The 16,265-nt window shown below is 40.5% G+C and overlaps 1 protein-coding gene across 7 annotated transcripts in view; it reads left to right on the forward strand.

The window, feature by feature from the left end:
• The window catches only part of LOC126484461 (mitochondrial protein C2orf69 homolog), a 219,530-nt gene that overhangs the window by 122,764 nt on the left and 80,501 nt on the right, over positions 1-16,265 (forward strand). The window lies entirely within an intron of this gene.

Below are 16,265 nucleotides of genomic sequence, written 5' to 3' on the forward strand. Positions count from 1 at the left end.
GGCAATGCACAAATGGTTTAATTCATACTTAAATGGAAGAATGCAGAAAGTTGAAGTTAACACTACAGATAGTCTGCAAAAACCAGCAGAGCCCCTAACTGGGGAGATATCAAGAATGGTGTCCCACAGGGTTCAGTCTTGGGTTCCTTATTATTCTTAATATATATTACCAACTTGCTACTCTATATTCATGAAGATGCAAATCTATTTCTTTTTGCTGATGATGCAAGTATAGTAATTACACCCAACAAGCAAGAATCAGCTGAGGAAATTGCAAATAATGTCTTTCAGAAAATTATTAAGTGGTTCTCTGCAAATGGACTCTCACGAAATTTTGAAAGAATGCAGTTTATACAATTCTGTACAGTAAATGGCATAACAACATTGATAAAAATATACGGTGAACGGGAGTCTGTTGCTAAGGCAGAATACTAAAAATTTCTGGGTGTGTGCATTAATGAGAAATTGAATTGGAAGAAACACACCGATGATCTGCTGAAATGGTTAGGTTCAGCTACTTATGGTATTAGGGTTATTGCAAAAACACATCAGTAAATTAGCCTCCTATGCCTATTTTAATTCACTGCTTTCATACGGCATCATTCATTGCACAAAAGTGTGTAATCAGAATAATAGCCAGAGCCCACCCAAGACCACCTTGCAGACATTTATTTAAGCAACTCAGGATATTCACAGTACCTTCGCAATACATACATTCACTTAGGAAATTTGTCATTAAAAACCCATCCCAATTCAAAAATAACAGCGAAGTGCATAGCTACAATACTAGAAGAAAGGATGGTCTTCATTATTCGGGATTAAATCTCACTTTGGTACAGAAAGGGGTGAATTATTCTGCCACAAAAAGCTTTGATCATTTTCCAAATAGTATTAAAAGTCTGACAGATGGCCAACCAACATTTAAAAGCAAATTTAAAAAAAATTCTGAATGACAACTCCTTCTACTCAAAAGATGAATTTTAGATATGAAGTAGTAACTGTAAAAAAAACAACAACATTATTTTGTGTAAATAAAACTTATGTTAAAATGACACAGTCCACATCTTTACGAAATGTTGTATTCATGATCTATGGAACAAGGATTAATGTATGTATGTAAGAAATGTATGTATGTATGTAAAATTTATGTACATATGTTTGGTTTGCTCTCAAACCATTTTTGTTCTCAGTAGACTGTTCATCGTATTCAGCAGTCTTGCAGATCCTTCCAACATATTTTTGCTCACCTATTTTTCTGAGAATTTGCAACTTCTTTCGTCATTGTACATTCTGAGATACTTTTTATAGACTGAAAAATTGTATGAAAGTGCTCAGATTTTTCCTAGGTATTAGTTTCATCATAAAGTGTTAATGTCAGAATTGTTTCTGTGGTATCTTTTCCATTTCTAAAGCTGTGTTGATGGTCAACCAACAGATGTGCCTCAGCAGCTAGATATGTGTGTGTGTGTGTGTGTGTGTGTGTGTGTGTGTGTGTGTGTGTGTGTGTGTGTGTGTGAGAGAGAGAGAGAGAGAGAGAGAGAGAGAGAGAGAGAGATAGAGATTCTTTCAAAGTCAGAATGCATATTTCCACTCTTACAGATTCTCCACAATAATTTGAATAACTGTCTGTTTGCCACTTTCTCAAACAATTTCAGAAATTCTGCAGAAATAATGTTTATTCCTTGTGTATCCTTTGATTGCAAGTCTTCCAATGTTCTGTGAAACCTTGACTTTAATGCAGATTCTCCTATGTCTTCCAAAATGAAACCTATTTCTTCTTCTTCTTCCATGTCATCAGAGAGTTCCTCCCTCTCATGGAGGCCCTCAGTGGTAGCTTTCCAAGTATCTGCTCTATCTACAATATTCCTGTTGCACTCTTAATGTTGATGCATTTGATTTTAAATTCTCTGAAAGTTCTTTTGACATCTCTGTTTGCCAAAACCATCTTCCTGACATCCATTTTCCATTTGATTTCTTCACATTTTCCTTGCAGCCATTTCACTTTAACTTCCTTGCCCTTTCTGTTGATTTCACTCCTAAATTACTCGTGTTGCTGCACTCATTTCATTTCCAAAAACTTTTGTATTTCCTTCGTTTCTTTTTTTTTCCAATTGAAATATGTCTTCAGTTAACCAACTTTTCTCCACAGCCACCTTTCTCATACCTGTATTTATCTGTCAAATGCTGTGAGTACACTTTCTACTGTTCTATGTTCTTACTCAACTGAATTACCTACTGTGGCATTTATTATCACACTATCTGCAACCTTAGACAACTTCAAATGGATATTAGCACTTCAGTAACCCACTTTGTTGTACCTTGATACTTTCTGGTGATCCTATCAAACTTTAGCCTGCTTTTCATTATTACTAAATTATGTATGCATCAATATGTACACTTGGGCACTCCTTACAATCCAGGATCTGATCTTGGAATATCTGTCTTGACTTGATTTAATTCAATAATTGTCTTCCAGAGTTTGGGGGACTTAGGGGAAGGGAGGTGGCAGTGAAATGTTAGGAAGAATGTTAGGAAGTTCTGTAAAAGACGTGCTTTACACTCATATTGACATAGGCCTCAGTGACCTTGACAGTGCAAGAAGAGAGGAGAGTAGACTACAAGCTAGGGAAATGAAATTCTTAAGAAGTATGTTAGGGAAAATGAGGAGAAGAAGAGAGAGAAATTGATGATGTCAGGAAGAAAATTGCAGTAGAAAAGTTGACTAATAGAATTGCAAAGAGTGGATTAAAATTGTTCGGCCTTGTAAAGAGAATGGAAGATGGAAGAGCACCATAATGAATGATGGAGGATAAGCTTGAGAGCAAGAGAGAGATTCAGAGCGAGATGGACTGAGTCAATCAAAACCAGTTTAAGAAGAAGGAATCTGGGTGGGAAGAAAACAGTTACAGAAAAAGAAAGGTGGAAGGTTGAGAGAAGGTGGAGAAGTAGCATAAATGTCCCATCTTGGCCTGATACTGGACAGAGGGGAAACAGAGATGATGGTGACGAGTATCTTCCTTTCCCTTGTAGCCTTTTCAAGGATGCATCCTCTGATCGGAATTTTTGAACAGTATATGTGCCATTTATTGCTGAAATTTTGTTACAGAACTCAAGGAGTCTTCCATCACTCTCGTTCCTACAACAGAGCCTGTGTTCCCCTGTAATACTGTCATATATTCCTGTACTATTTCATTCCAGTCCCTCATGGATATTGGATTTGCATGTCTCTTAAACACTGATTTGTCTTCTCAGTTCTCTTGTACAGTCTTGTCTTGTGATCTTCTGCTGGCGACTTTGCCATGTATACCTGAACTCATTCACTCTTTGGCCTATATCTCCCTGTTTGTGATGAATTCTGCTCCAGATATAAGATTTTCTGCTGTGTTACACTTATCTGATTCTGCTGCGTACTGAATAGTTGGTATTATCAAATTTTTGTCAAAATCCTAGTCTACCTTGTCACCGTATAGCGGAGATGCTGAGTTGCAATAGACACAACAAAAAAATTCACACAGTTTTAGCTTTCGGGCATTAAGGCCTTTGTCAACAATAGACACACATACACACACACGCAAGCACACACTCACGCAAATGCAACTCGCACACATGTTGGCAGTCTCAAGCAGAAAGCACACTGCGAGCAGCAGCACCAGTGCAAGATGGGAGTGGCAGCTGGGCAGGGGTTAGGAGGAGGCTGGGGTGGGGATGGGGAGGGATAGTATAGTGGGGGTGGCAGACAGTAAAGTGCTGCAATTTAGACAGAGGGCAGGAGAGAAGGTGGGGGGGGGGGGGGGGGGGGGGAGTATTGCAAAGGAGAGAAATAAAAAGAAATTAAAGACTGGGTGTGGCAGTGAAATGACAGATGTGTAGTGCTGGAATGGGAACAGGGAAGGGGCTGGATGGGTGAAGTCAGTAACTAATCAAGGTTGAGGCCAGGAGGGTTACAGAAATGTAAGATGTATTGCAGGGAAATTTCCCACCTGTGCAATTCAGAAAAGCTGATGTTGATGGGAAGGACCCGTGTGGCACAGGCTGTGAAGCAGTCATTGAAATCAGGGATATCATGTTTGGCAGCATGTTCAACAACAGGGTGGTCCACTTGTTCCTTGGCCACAGTTTGTCGGTGCCCATTCATTTGGACAGACTGCTTGTTGGTTGTCATGCGTACATAAATACAGCACAGTGGTTGCAGCTTAGCTTGTAAATCACATGACGGGTTTCACAGGTAGCCCTACCTTTGATGGGATAGGTGATGTTTTTGACCGGACTGATGTAGGTGGTGGTGGGAAGATGTATGGGACAGGGCTACCTGTGAAACCAGTCATGTGATTTACAAGCTAAGCTGCAACCTCTGTGCTGCATTCCGTATAGGCATGACAACCAACAATCTGTCTGTCTGCATTAATGGCAACCGACAAACTGTGGGCAAGAAACAAGTGGACCACCACCCTGGTGCTGAACGCTCTGCCAAACATGACATCCCTTATTTCAATGAGTGCTTCACAGCCTGTGCCATATGGATCCTTCCCACCAACACCAGCTTTTCTAATTTGCGCAGGTGAGAACTTTTCCGGCAATACATTCCACATTCCTGTAATCCTCCTGGGCTCAACCTTCGTTAGTCACTGTCTTCACCCATCGAGCCCCCTCCCTATTCCCATTCCAGGGCTATACAGCTGTCATTTCACTGCCTCACCCAGTCTTTTAATTTCTTTTTATTTCTCTCCTCTTTGCTACTTCCCCCCTCCCCCCTCCCTTCCCAACTTCTCTCCTGCCCTCTGTCTAAAGTGCAGCACTTCCCTGTCTGCCACCCCCACCATATTATCCCTCCCCAGCTGTCCCCAGCTTTTCCTCACCCCCACCCAGTTTCCACTCCCATCATTCACTGGTGATGCTGCTCGCAGTGTGGTTTCAGTTGCCTTGAGACTGCAGTTGTGTGTGCGAGTTGCATTTGTGTGTGTGTGTGTGTGTGTGTGTGTGTGTGTAAATTGTTGACAAAGGCCCTAATGGCTGAAAGCTGTAATTGTATGAATCTTTTTGTTGTGCTTATTGTGACTCAACATCTCCGCTATTGGGGGGTAGCAACTTCCCTTCTCTAATATTGTTACATTCCATCCTGGATTTTCCATTGTTTGATCCTAGTCTTCCTTCTGTTTCACTTCACTGATCCCTACTACATGTAGATTCAGCTTTTGCATTTCAGTTTTCAAATTTTATGGTTTTCCAACCACATTCAGACTTATGATATTTCACAGTCTGACTCGGAATGCTAACCTTATTGGTTTTACAAAAATTTTCTTATGGTCACCTCTTGCTTGCCTTTTCAGTTCTGGAGATGCAAATGGTACACTACTCCAAAATCCTTGGCCAATGGAGACAGTGACACTTTGTTTTAATTGTAGGCCTCATTACCTGAGCATACATACATCTCTCTAATACAGTAATTTCCATTGTCTTCTGTATCCTCATGTTGTAGATAATTGCTTATTATCCCTTCTTTAATGGCAGTCTTTCACCCCATGTGCGAGATGGAGCTCTGAATCGCCTCTGCTCCCTTCTTTTCACAAGGCTGTTGGCGGGTTAAGAGAGAGTGATTCCTTACATTGTGTCTTCAACAACCATAGGTAATGGTGATTATTCAAAATGTAAGCAGTGACTGGGATAGAAGCAGCAGGCCAGAACTCTTTAGTAATAGTACTAAAAGATATTGCCCCCAGATCACAATGGTCACCATTATTTGTAAATAAATAAATAAATAAAGAATAATAATTTGGTGAATGTAAGAGTATTAGTTGTCTTTGAACCACTGCAAATAATCTTGTGTACTGGTAGCAATGTTAGTTACAAAGCTGTGAATTTCCTACAGTTTTATTACCTGTCTTCTAATTGGTAGGTGAGAGTTTCTCTGGAAAGTAGTTACCAGTTGCACAACACTGATTTGATGTACAAAATTTCAGCAGGAAGAGCATATAACACTTCTCATATGTAAATCTCTTTGCATGTTTAGTAGATTATTTGCAGCAAATAATGTCGTCGTTGTGGTTTTCAGTACAGAGACTGGTTTGTTGCAGCTCTCCGTGATACCCTATGCTGTGCAAGCTTCTTCATCTCCAAGTAAATACTGCAACCTACACCCTTCTGAATCTGCTTAGTGTATTCATCTCTTGGTCTCCCTCTAAAATTTTTACCCTCCATGCTGCCATGCAGTACTAACTTGGTGATCCCTTGACACCTCAGAACGTGTCCTATCAACCAGTCCCTTCTTCTAGTCAAGTTGTGCCACAAAATCCTTCTCTCCCCAGTTCAGTTCAGTACCTCCTCATTAATTATGTGTTCTACGAATCTAATATTCAGCTTTCTTCTGTAGCCCCACATTTCGAAAGCTTCTATTCTCTTCTTGTCCAAAGTATTTATCGTCCATGTTTCACATCCATACATGGCTACACTCCATACAAATACGTTTAGAAAAGACTTCCTGACACTTAAATCTTGATATTAACAAATTTCTCTTCTCCAGAAATGTTTTCTTTGCCATAGCCAGTCTACATTTTATATTCTCTCCACTTCGACCATCGTCAGTTATTTTCCTCCCTAAATAGCAAAACTCATTTACTACTTTGTCGCATTTCCTAATCTAATTCCCTCAGCATCGCCAGATTTAATTAGAGTACATTCCGTTATCCTTGTTTTGCTTTTATTGATGTTCATCTTATATCCTCCTTTCAAGACACTGTCCATTCCGTTCAACTGCTCTTCCAAGTCCTTTGCTGTCTCTGACAGAATTACGATGTCATCGCCAAACCTCAAAGTTTCTATTTCATCTATATCGATTTTAATTCCTACTCCAAATTCTTCTTTTGTTTCCTTTACTGCTTGCTCAGTACATAGATTGAATAACACCGGGAATAGGCTACAACCTTGTCTCCCTCCCTTCCCAACCACTGCTTCCCGTTTATGCCCATCGACTTGTATAACTGCCATCTGGTTTCTGTACAAATTGTAAATAGCCTTTCGCTCCCTGTATTTTACACCTTCCACCTTCAGAATTTGAAAGAGAGTATTCCAGTCAACATTGTGAAAGCCTTCATTAAGTCTAGAAATGCTAGAAACGTGGGTTTGCCTTACCTTAATCTATCTTGTAAGATACGTCACAGGTCAGTATTGCCTCACGTGGTCCAACATTTCTACGGAATCAAAACAGATCTTCCCCAAGGTCGGCTTCTACCTGTTTTTCCATTCGTCTGTAAAAAATTTGTGTCAGTATTTTGCACCCATGACTTGCTAAACTGACAGTTTGGTAATTTTCACACCTTTCAACACCTGCTTTGTTTAGGATTGGAATTATTATATTCTTCTTGAAGTCTGAGGGTATTTTGCCTGTTTCTTACATCTTGCTCAGCATATGGTGGAGTTTTAGCAGGGCTGGCTTTCCTAAGGCTGTCACTAGTTCTAATGCCGCATGCGACCCAGATAATGTTTTCGTGCAGCCTGCAACCCTCCTCGGCTTCACGCGGTTAGCATTAGTTATCAATTTGTCTGGCCTAGCGGTCTTTTGTTTACGGAAACTGTGTAGAATTGTGATTAAAGTCGGTGAAGTAATTAGGTTACTGAAATCCATCCACCACTTTCATTTGACACTCCATTTGCCAGTGTTCCGCAGCGCTAAAGGCATGAGCAGCCTGCAAGCCAACAATGTGAGCCATGCATCAAATGTGCCGCGTACTCATGGCCGCTTGTTCATCAATGGTGGGCTTGTCCCGCAGCCGCCTTATTGTTAGCTTTGTCGTGTCAGTGTGTCAGTTGTGAACTAAGTTTCAGTGTCCTTGAGCGTTTGTCGCGTATTGAATGTATTTGTGCTCATATGTGGTGATACAATTATTAGTGGAATAAATAAAGTCTGATGTACCCTCAAGAACAGTGACTAAGAGGAAAATATGTGAAGAGAAAAGAAGTTTCCAAGAAATATGGGAAGAAGAGTTTCCTGTTATAAGTGGACACAAAGAAGGTTCTTCTACTTGCTTATATGTCGGGATAGTACTGTGGGACTGAAGAGATACAGTTTATTTCGCCACTACACAAGTATAATTTACAGTAGCTGTTCCTTTGAATTCAAATGAAAGAAAGGAAAAAATCGCTCATCTAAAATCTACCATTCGTCATCAAAAAATTATGTTAGCAGCAGTTGGGCAAAGTGAGGCTGTCACAAGAACATCATACCAAGTATGTAATATTCTGGCAAAAAATATGAAAGCTTTCACTGATGCTGGATTAGTGAAGCAATGTATGAGGACTGCTTCTGAAACTTTGTTTCAAAATTTCTCCAACAGTAAACAAATATCAGCTGAAATAAATAAGCTCATGCTTTCAGAATCTACCTGCTGACATCGTATACGAGATATTTCAAAATATATGTTTGAGGCAGTAATTAATGAAGTCAAACTATGCAAATATTTCAATCTTGCTTGTGATTCCAGTACAGATTTAGCTTCAATGGCTCAGTTTTCATTATTTTTGCATTACTGCACAAATGATGGGTTAGTAGAGGAAGATGTTTCAGCAATTATAACCATGAAAGGTCATGCAAAAGGATGTGAATTTGTGGATGCAATTAAAGAATTTGTAAAAAAAAATGACTTATCTATGAGCAAATTAATATCAGTATGTACAGATGATTGTCCATCAATGATGGGTGTCGACAATGGTTTGATAGCACTGATTAAGAAGGAGTGGAATTTGCCAAATTTACTCTCCATTCACTGCTTACTGCATCAAGAAAGTTTGGCATTTCAAATTTCAAATACCAGATTGAAGAATGTTATGCAAATGGTTATAAGCATTATAAATTTCATTCGTGCCTGTGATCTTAAATCAACAAAAATTTAAAGAACTTCTGCAGGAATTGCAAGCTTGTTACTGTGATGTTCTCCTACATACTGCTGTCAGATGCTAAGCAAAGGAAAAGTGCTGGAACGGTTTGTCAATTTGAAACCTGAAATTATTTTAGACTTACAACAAAGTGGCAAAAATTATCCTGATGATGAATGGTGGATAGTTAAAGCTTTTTTGACCAATATTACACAAAAATTCAACACACTTAACTTGGAATTACAAGGACCAAACAAGATAATTGGGCAAATGACTATCAAAATATTTGCATTTGAAGCAAAACTGCAATTATATACACTCCTGGAAATGGAAAAAAGAACACATTGACACCGGTGTGTCAGACCCACCATACTTGCTCTGGACACTGCGAGAGGGCTGTACAAGCAATGATCACACGCACGGCACAGCGGGCACACCAGGAACCGCGGTGTTGGCCGTCGAATGGCGCTAGCTGCGCAGCATTTGTGCACCGCTGCCGTCAATGTCAGCCAGTTTGCCGTGGCATACGGAGCTCCATCGCAGTCTTTAACACTGGTAGCATGCCGCGACAGCGTGGACGTGAACCGTATGTGCAGTTGACGGACTTTGAGCGAGGGCGTATAGTGGGCATGCGGGAGGCCGGGTGGACGTACCGCCGAATTGCTCAACACGTGGGGCGTGAGGTCTCCACAGTACATTGATGTTGTCGCCAGTGGTCAGCGGAAGGTGCACGTGCCCGTCGACCTGGGACCGGACCGCAGCGACGCACGGATGCACGCCAAGACCGTAGGATCCTACGCAGTGCCGTAGGGGACCGCACCGCCACTTCCCAGCAAATTAGGGACACTGTTGCTCCTGGGGTATCGGCGAGGACCATTCGCAACCGTCTCCATGAAGCTGGGCTACGGTCCCGCACACCGTTAGGCCGTCTTCCGCTCACGCCCCAACATCGTGCAGCCCGCCTCCAGTGGTGTCGCGACAGGCGTGAATGGAGGGACGAATGGAGACGTGTCGTCTTCAGCGATGAGAGTCGCTTCTGCCTTGGTGCCAATGATGGTCGTATGCGTGTTTGGCGCCGTGCAGGTGAGGGCCACAATCAGGACTGCATACGACCGAGGCACACAGGGCCAACACCCGGCATCATGGTGTGGGGAGCGATCTCCTACACTGGCCGTACACCACTGGTGATCGTTGAGGGGACACTGAATAGTGCACGGTACATCCAAACCGTCATCGAACCCATCGTTCTACCATTCCTAGACCGGCAAGGGAACTTGCTGTTCCAACAGGACAATGCACGTCCGCATGTATCCCGTGTCACCCTACGTGCTCTAGAAGGTGTAAGTCAACTACCCTGGCCAGCAAGATCTCCGGATCTGTCCCCCATTGAGCATGTTTGGGACTGGATGAAGCGTCGCCTCACGCGGTCTGCACGTCCAGCACGAACGCTGGTCCAACTGAGGCGCCAGGTGGAAATGGCATGGCAAGTCGTTCCACAGGACTACATCCAGCATCTCTACGATCGTCTCCATGGGAGAATAGCAGCCTGCATTGCTGCGAAAGGTGGATATACACTGTACTAGTGCCGACATTGTGCATGCTCTGTTGCCTGTGGCTATGTGCCTGTGGTTCTGTCAGTGTGATCATGTGATATATCTGACCCCAGGAATGTGTCAATAAAGTTTCCGCTTCCTGGGACAATGAATTCACGGTGTTCTTATTTCAATTTCCAGGAGTGTATAAATGAACTCGAAGTAAAAGATCTGTCTAATTTTCCAACTGTTGCTATGCTCTGATCAGGCCTAACTATCACCGAAAACTATTTACCAAAATATGAAAGAATATTTGGAAGTCTGTTTGGAAGAAATAAAAAACAGATTTGTAGATGTTACAAATATTCGAAGCTGTTTCATTCTCATAGAGAACCCTTGGCATGTTTGACATCACGATCTCAAATTATTCTGCCACTTTGGATTTCCTAAAACTAATATGCTAAATGAAATAATCGAACTTCAGCATGACACACAGCTTAAAGCTCTGTTTATAGAACATCGTAAAACACAACAGTACACCGAATTTTGGAAATGTGTGCGTAGCAATTATAAAATCTTAAGAGACTGTGCACAGTTCATTTTAACACTATTTTCTTCAACTTACCTTTGTGAAGCTTCATTTTCAAAAATGAAGTACCTGAAAAATAAATATCGTAATCGGTTGCCCAGTCATTTAGAAGATGCAATGAGGATTGCATGCAACCCAAATGATGCAGATATTGATGACATAGCCAAAAAAGTTCAACATCACAAGTCACATTAATGAAAAATTATGTATTTGTATTTACGTTTGTTTTGCAATTATAATGATTAAAATCCATTTCAGTAAGAGACCTGTAGCTTTCTTATATAGCCAGTTGCATGTGCAGTGTGTCTGTCCTTTTCTTATTTTATAATTTCTTATTTATTTCTACATTTTTTGAAAGTTTGACATTAATGCAATTATAATAAAGTTCTGGTGGACATTTGAATAATGTAATATAATATTTTAAATATTTTAATAAAACATCTGTCTCATCTTGCATGAAAGTACTTTAAAATAAATTTCAGGAACGAGATACACTGATCCTAGATTTGTTTTTGGTAGTGGGCCAAAATTACTAATGATTCCCATCCTTCCCTTCACCGTTCATATGCTCCTGCCTAGCTACATGAATATTGTAAGATTATGGAAGTCATGTGAATTTTATTTTCACAGAGATAATTAAACAGGAATTAATTAGTCAGATGCACTGTATGCTTTTTTCCAGTTTATTGAAATTTGATCAGCAGTATTTTATGCAGTTTTCAACACTCGTAATATGGTGACATTCATTCTGTGAATGGCACATGTTATCAATGACTCATGCTACCAAGACGATTATTCCAGTCAGTCTCAACACTTGACTCCTATGAAGACCGACTAAAAATGTAATTGTTGACAACATGACACAACTACTCGTATGTCTCTTACGAATATATCCCTCATAATCTAATAATTGTCAAACCGGCGGACGGGTATTTAAAAATCTATTTCCCTGTATTGCAGAATTTCAGTGTCATAAACATTGCTTATTGTTGTCACCAACTGCACAGCAATGTTATTTGGCGAAGGAGTCACATACATCTAACAGTTGCGAGTGGTTTGTTTCCGAAAGTACTGTTTCATTTTAACAGATGCTAATGTTTACAGTTTCTGAAGAATGATAAATCATATATATCTAAATCCGGTAAAGAATAACTGGTTTGCAGCTGCCGGCTGTACCTGTCTCCTTTGTCAAATGAAAAACGTACTGGAAGAATTGTAAGTTGTTGTTGTTGTTGTTGTTGTGGTCTTCAGTCCTGAGACTGGTTTGATACAGCTCTCCATGCTACTCTATCCTGTGCAAGCTTCTTCATCTCCCAGTACCTACTGCAACCTACATCCTTCTGAATCTGCTTTGTGTATTCATCTCTTGGTCTCCCCCTACGATTTTTACCCTCATCACTGCCCTCCAATACTAAATTGGTGATCCCTTGATGCCTCAGAACATGTCCTACCAACCGATCCCTTCTTCTGGTCAAGTTGTGCCACAAACTTCTCTTCTCCCCAATCCTATTCAATACTTCCTCATTAGTTATGTGATCTACCCATCTAATATTCAGCATTCTTCTGTAGCACCACATTTCTAAAGCTTCTATTCTCTTCTTGTCCAAACTATTTACCGTCCATGTTTCACTTCCATACATGGCTACACTCCATACAAATACTTTCAGAAATGACTCCCTGACACTTAAATCAATACTCGATGTTAACAAATTTTTCTTCTTCAGAAACGCTTTCCTTGCCATTGCCAGTCTACATTTTATATCCTCTCTACTTCGACCATCATCAGTTATTTTTCTCCCCAAATAGCAAAACTCCTTTACTACTTTGTCTCATTTCCTAATCTAATACCCTCAACAATTAATTCGACTACATTCCATTATCCTTGTTTTGCTTTTGTTGATGTTCATGTTATATTCTCCTTTCAAGACCACACCCATTCCATTCATCTGCCCTTCCAAGTCCTTTGTTGTCTCTGACAGAATTACAATGTCATCGGCAAACCTCAAAGTTTTTATTTCTTCTCCATGGATTTTAATACCTACTCCGAATTTTTCTTTTCTTTCCTTCACTGCTTGCTCAATATACAGATTGAATAACATCGGGGAGAGGCTACAACCCTGTCTCACTCCCTTCCCAACCACTGCTTCCCATTCATGTCCCTCGACTCTTATAACTGCCATCTGGTTTCTGTACAAATTGTAAATAGCCTTTCACTCCCTGTATTTTACCCCTGCCACCTTTAGAATTTGAAAGAGAGTACTCCAGTCAACATTGTCAAAGGCTTTCTCTAAGTCTACAAATCCTAGAAACGTAGGTTTGCCTTTCCTTAATCTTTCTTCTAAGATAAGTCGTAAGGTCAGTATTGCCTCACGTGTTCCAGTATTTCTACGGAATCCAAACTGATCTTCCCCGAGGTCGGCTTCTACTAGTTTTTCTATTCGTCTGTAAAGAATTCGTGTTAGTATTTTGCAGCTGTGGCTTATTAAACTGATTGTTCGGTAATTTTCACATCTGTCATCACCTGCTTTCTTTGGGATTGGAATTATTATATTCTTCTTGAAGTCTGAGGGTATTTCGCCTGTTTCATACATCTTGCTCACCAGATGGTAGAGTTTTTTCAGGACTGGCTCTCCCAAGGCCGTCAGTATTTCCAATGGAATGTTGTCTACTCCGGGGGCCTTGTTTCGACTCAGGTCTTTCAGTGCTCTGTCGAACACTCCACGCAGTATCGTATCTCCCATTTTATCTTCATCTACATCCTCTTCCATTTCCATAATATTGTCCTCAAGTACATCGCCCCTGTATAGACCCTCTATATACTCCTTCCACCTTTCTGCTTTCCCTTCTTTGCTTAGAACTGGGTTTCCATTTGAGCTCTTGGTATTCATACAAGTGGTTCTCTTCTCTCCAAAGGTCTCTTTAATTTTCCTGTAGGCAGCATCTATCTTACCCCTAGTGAGACAAGCCTCTACATCTTTACATTTGTCCTCTAGCCATCCCTGCTTAGCCATTTTGCACTTCCTGTCGATCTCATTTTAGAGACGTTTGTATTCCTTTTTGCCTGCTTCATTTACTGCATTTTTATATTTTCTCCTTTCATCAATTAAATTCAATATTTCTACTAGCCCTCGTCTTTTTACGTACTTGATCCTCCGCTGCCTTCACCACTTCATCCCTCAAAGCTACCCATTCTTCTTCTACTGTATTTCTTTCCCCCATTCCTGTCAATTGTTCCCTTATGCTCTCCCTGAAACTCTCTACAACCTCTGGTTCTTTTAGTTTATCCAGGTCCCATCTCCTTAAATTCCCACCTTTTTGCAGTTTCTTCAGTTTTAATCTACAGGTCATAACCAATAGATTATGGTCAGAGTCCACATCTGCCCATGGAAATGTCTTACAATTTAAAACTTGGTTCCTAAATCTCTGTCTTACCATTATATAATCTATCTGATACCTTTTAGTATCTCCAGGGTTCTTCCATGTATACAACCTTCTATCATGATTCTTAAACCAAGTGTTAGCTATGATTAAGTTGTGCTCTGTGCAAAATTCTACCAGGCGGCTTCCTCTTTCATTTCTTAGCCGCAATCCATATTCACCTACTGCGTTTCCTTCTCTCCCTTTTCCTACACTCGAATTCCAGTCACCCATGACTATTAAATTTTCGTCTCCGTTCACTATCTGAATAATTTCTTTTATTTCATCATACATTTCTTCAATTTCTTCGTCATCTGCAGAACTAGTTGGCATATAAACTTGCTTCGTATCTATCTTGGCCACAATAATGCGTTCACTATGCTGTTTGTAGTTTCTTACCCGCATTCCTATTTTCCTATTCATTATTAAACCTACTCCTGCATTACCCCTATTTGACTTTGTGTTTATAACCCTGTAGTCACCTGACCAGAAGTCTTGTTCCTCCTGCCACCGAACTTCACTAATTCCCACTATATCTAACTTTAACCTATCCATTTCCCTTTTAAAATTTTCTAACCTACCTGCCCGATTAAGGGATCTGACATTCCACGCTCCGATCCGTAGAACGCCAGTTTTCTTTCTCCTGATAACGACATCCTCTTGAGTAGTCCCTGCCCGGAGATCCGAATGGGGGACTATTTTACCTCCGGAATATTTTACCCAAGAGGACGCCATCATCATTTAATCATACAGTGTAATTGTAAGTAGGAGTGCGTAAAGTATTTCTATCACCTTTACAGGGGCAGATAGATTTGTCGTTGTGGTGGGAGGGGACGTGATAATGGAAATGTTTTCTTCTTTGTTTCTCAGTGCTGACGACAGATGAGTGAGTGTGCCTTGTACCAATTATCTGCTATTTTATCAGTCTTAAATGAAAGTGTGTTGGATTCAAGAATACACTTTACAGAGATGGTCATATGCGGTACATATTTGTTAAAAGAAATAGTCATTAGCTCTTAAAAGTGTGTGTGTGTGTGTGTGTGTGTGTGTGTGTGTGTTTATCCTCCACTTTTCCTCGTAAACCCTCGGATCGATTTTAACCACACTGATACACACATTATTTTCAATCTGTAAAGAAATATTGTGGGGTAAGCAATGGCAATTTCTTAGTGGGGCAGGGGATAGTAATGTGGACGGAGAAGGGGGAGGAGGAAAGGGACACATACAGGGGGAGTGTGAAATGGACAGATAAAGGGGTGAAGAGATGGTGAGTGAGGTGAAAGTAGAGATAGACGACAGAGTGTGAGGGAAGGAAGAGAGAGACTAACATAAGATTGAAATAAATAGATATCTAGCCAATGCCAGGTACCTCATCTAGTGTGAAATAAAATTAAGGATGTTGTAGTTCAGTCAAGTGAGTTTGAAGGAAAATGATTTTCAAAAAATGTAGAAAACAGTTGTGATCGAGCCTCATGTTACATAATACATTTAAGTATAAGTCCATTTGCTGTTATTAACCATCTGTTCACAAAGACAACGCAGCAACATTTCGTTGGGCAATTACACAGTGTTACAATTTACGGGTCATTGAGGGTGGCAACAATCTGAAAAAGAGAACACTCTACACATAGTGGTCTGAATAGTATCGACTTTAACGATAAGTGCTAGAAATTCAGTGGTAAACCTCTAGCTTATTTACTATAGCTAGTCTATTGTGGGTTCGTAACACATCATTTACGAGGTTTGCCAGTTAATAAAAAGACCTGGAAATCTGCGGCCCGAGGTGCCACATCATATTGTTAGTTTTGGCCCTTGAGCAAAAAAGTTTGACGACCACTGATCCAATGGAATATTGTCTACTC

The sequence above is a fragment of the Schistocerca serialis genome, chromosome 1 (genome assembly GCF_023864345.2).
Source record: "Schistocerca serialis cubense isolate TAMUIC-IGC-003099 chromosome 1, iqSchSeri2.2, whole genome shotgun sequence".
Taxonomy (NCBI): Eukaryota; Metazoa; Arthropoda; class Insecta; order Orthoptera; family Acrididae; genus Schistocerca; species Schistocerca serialis.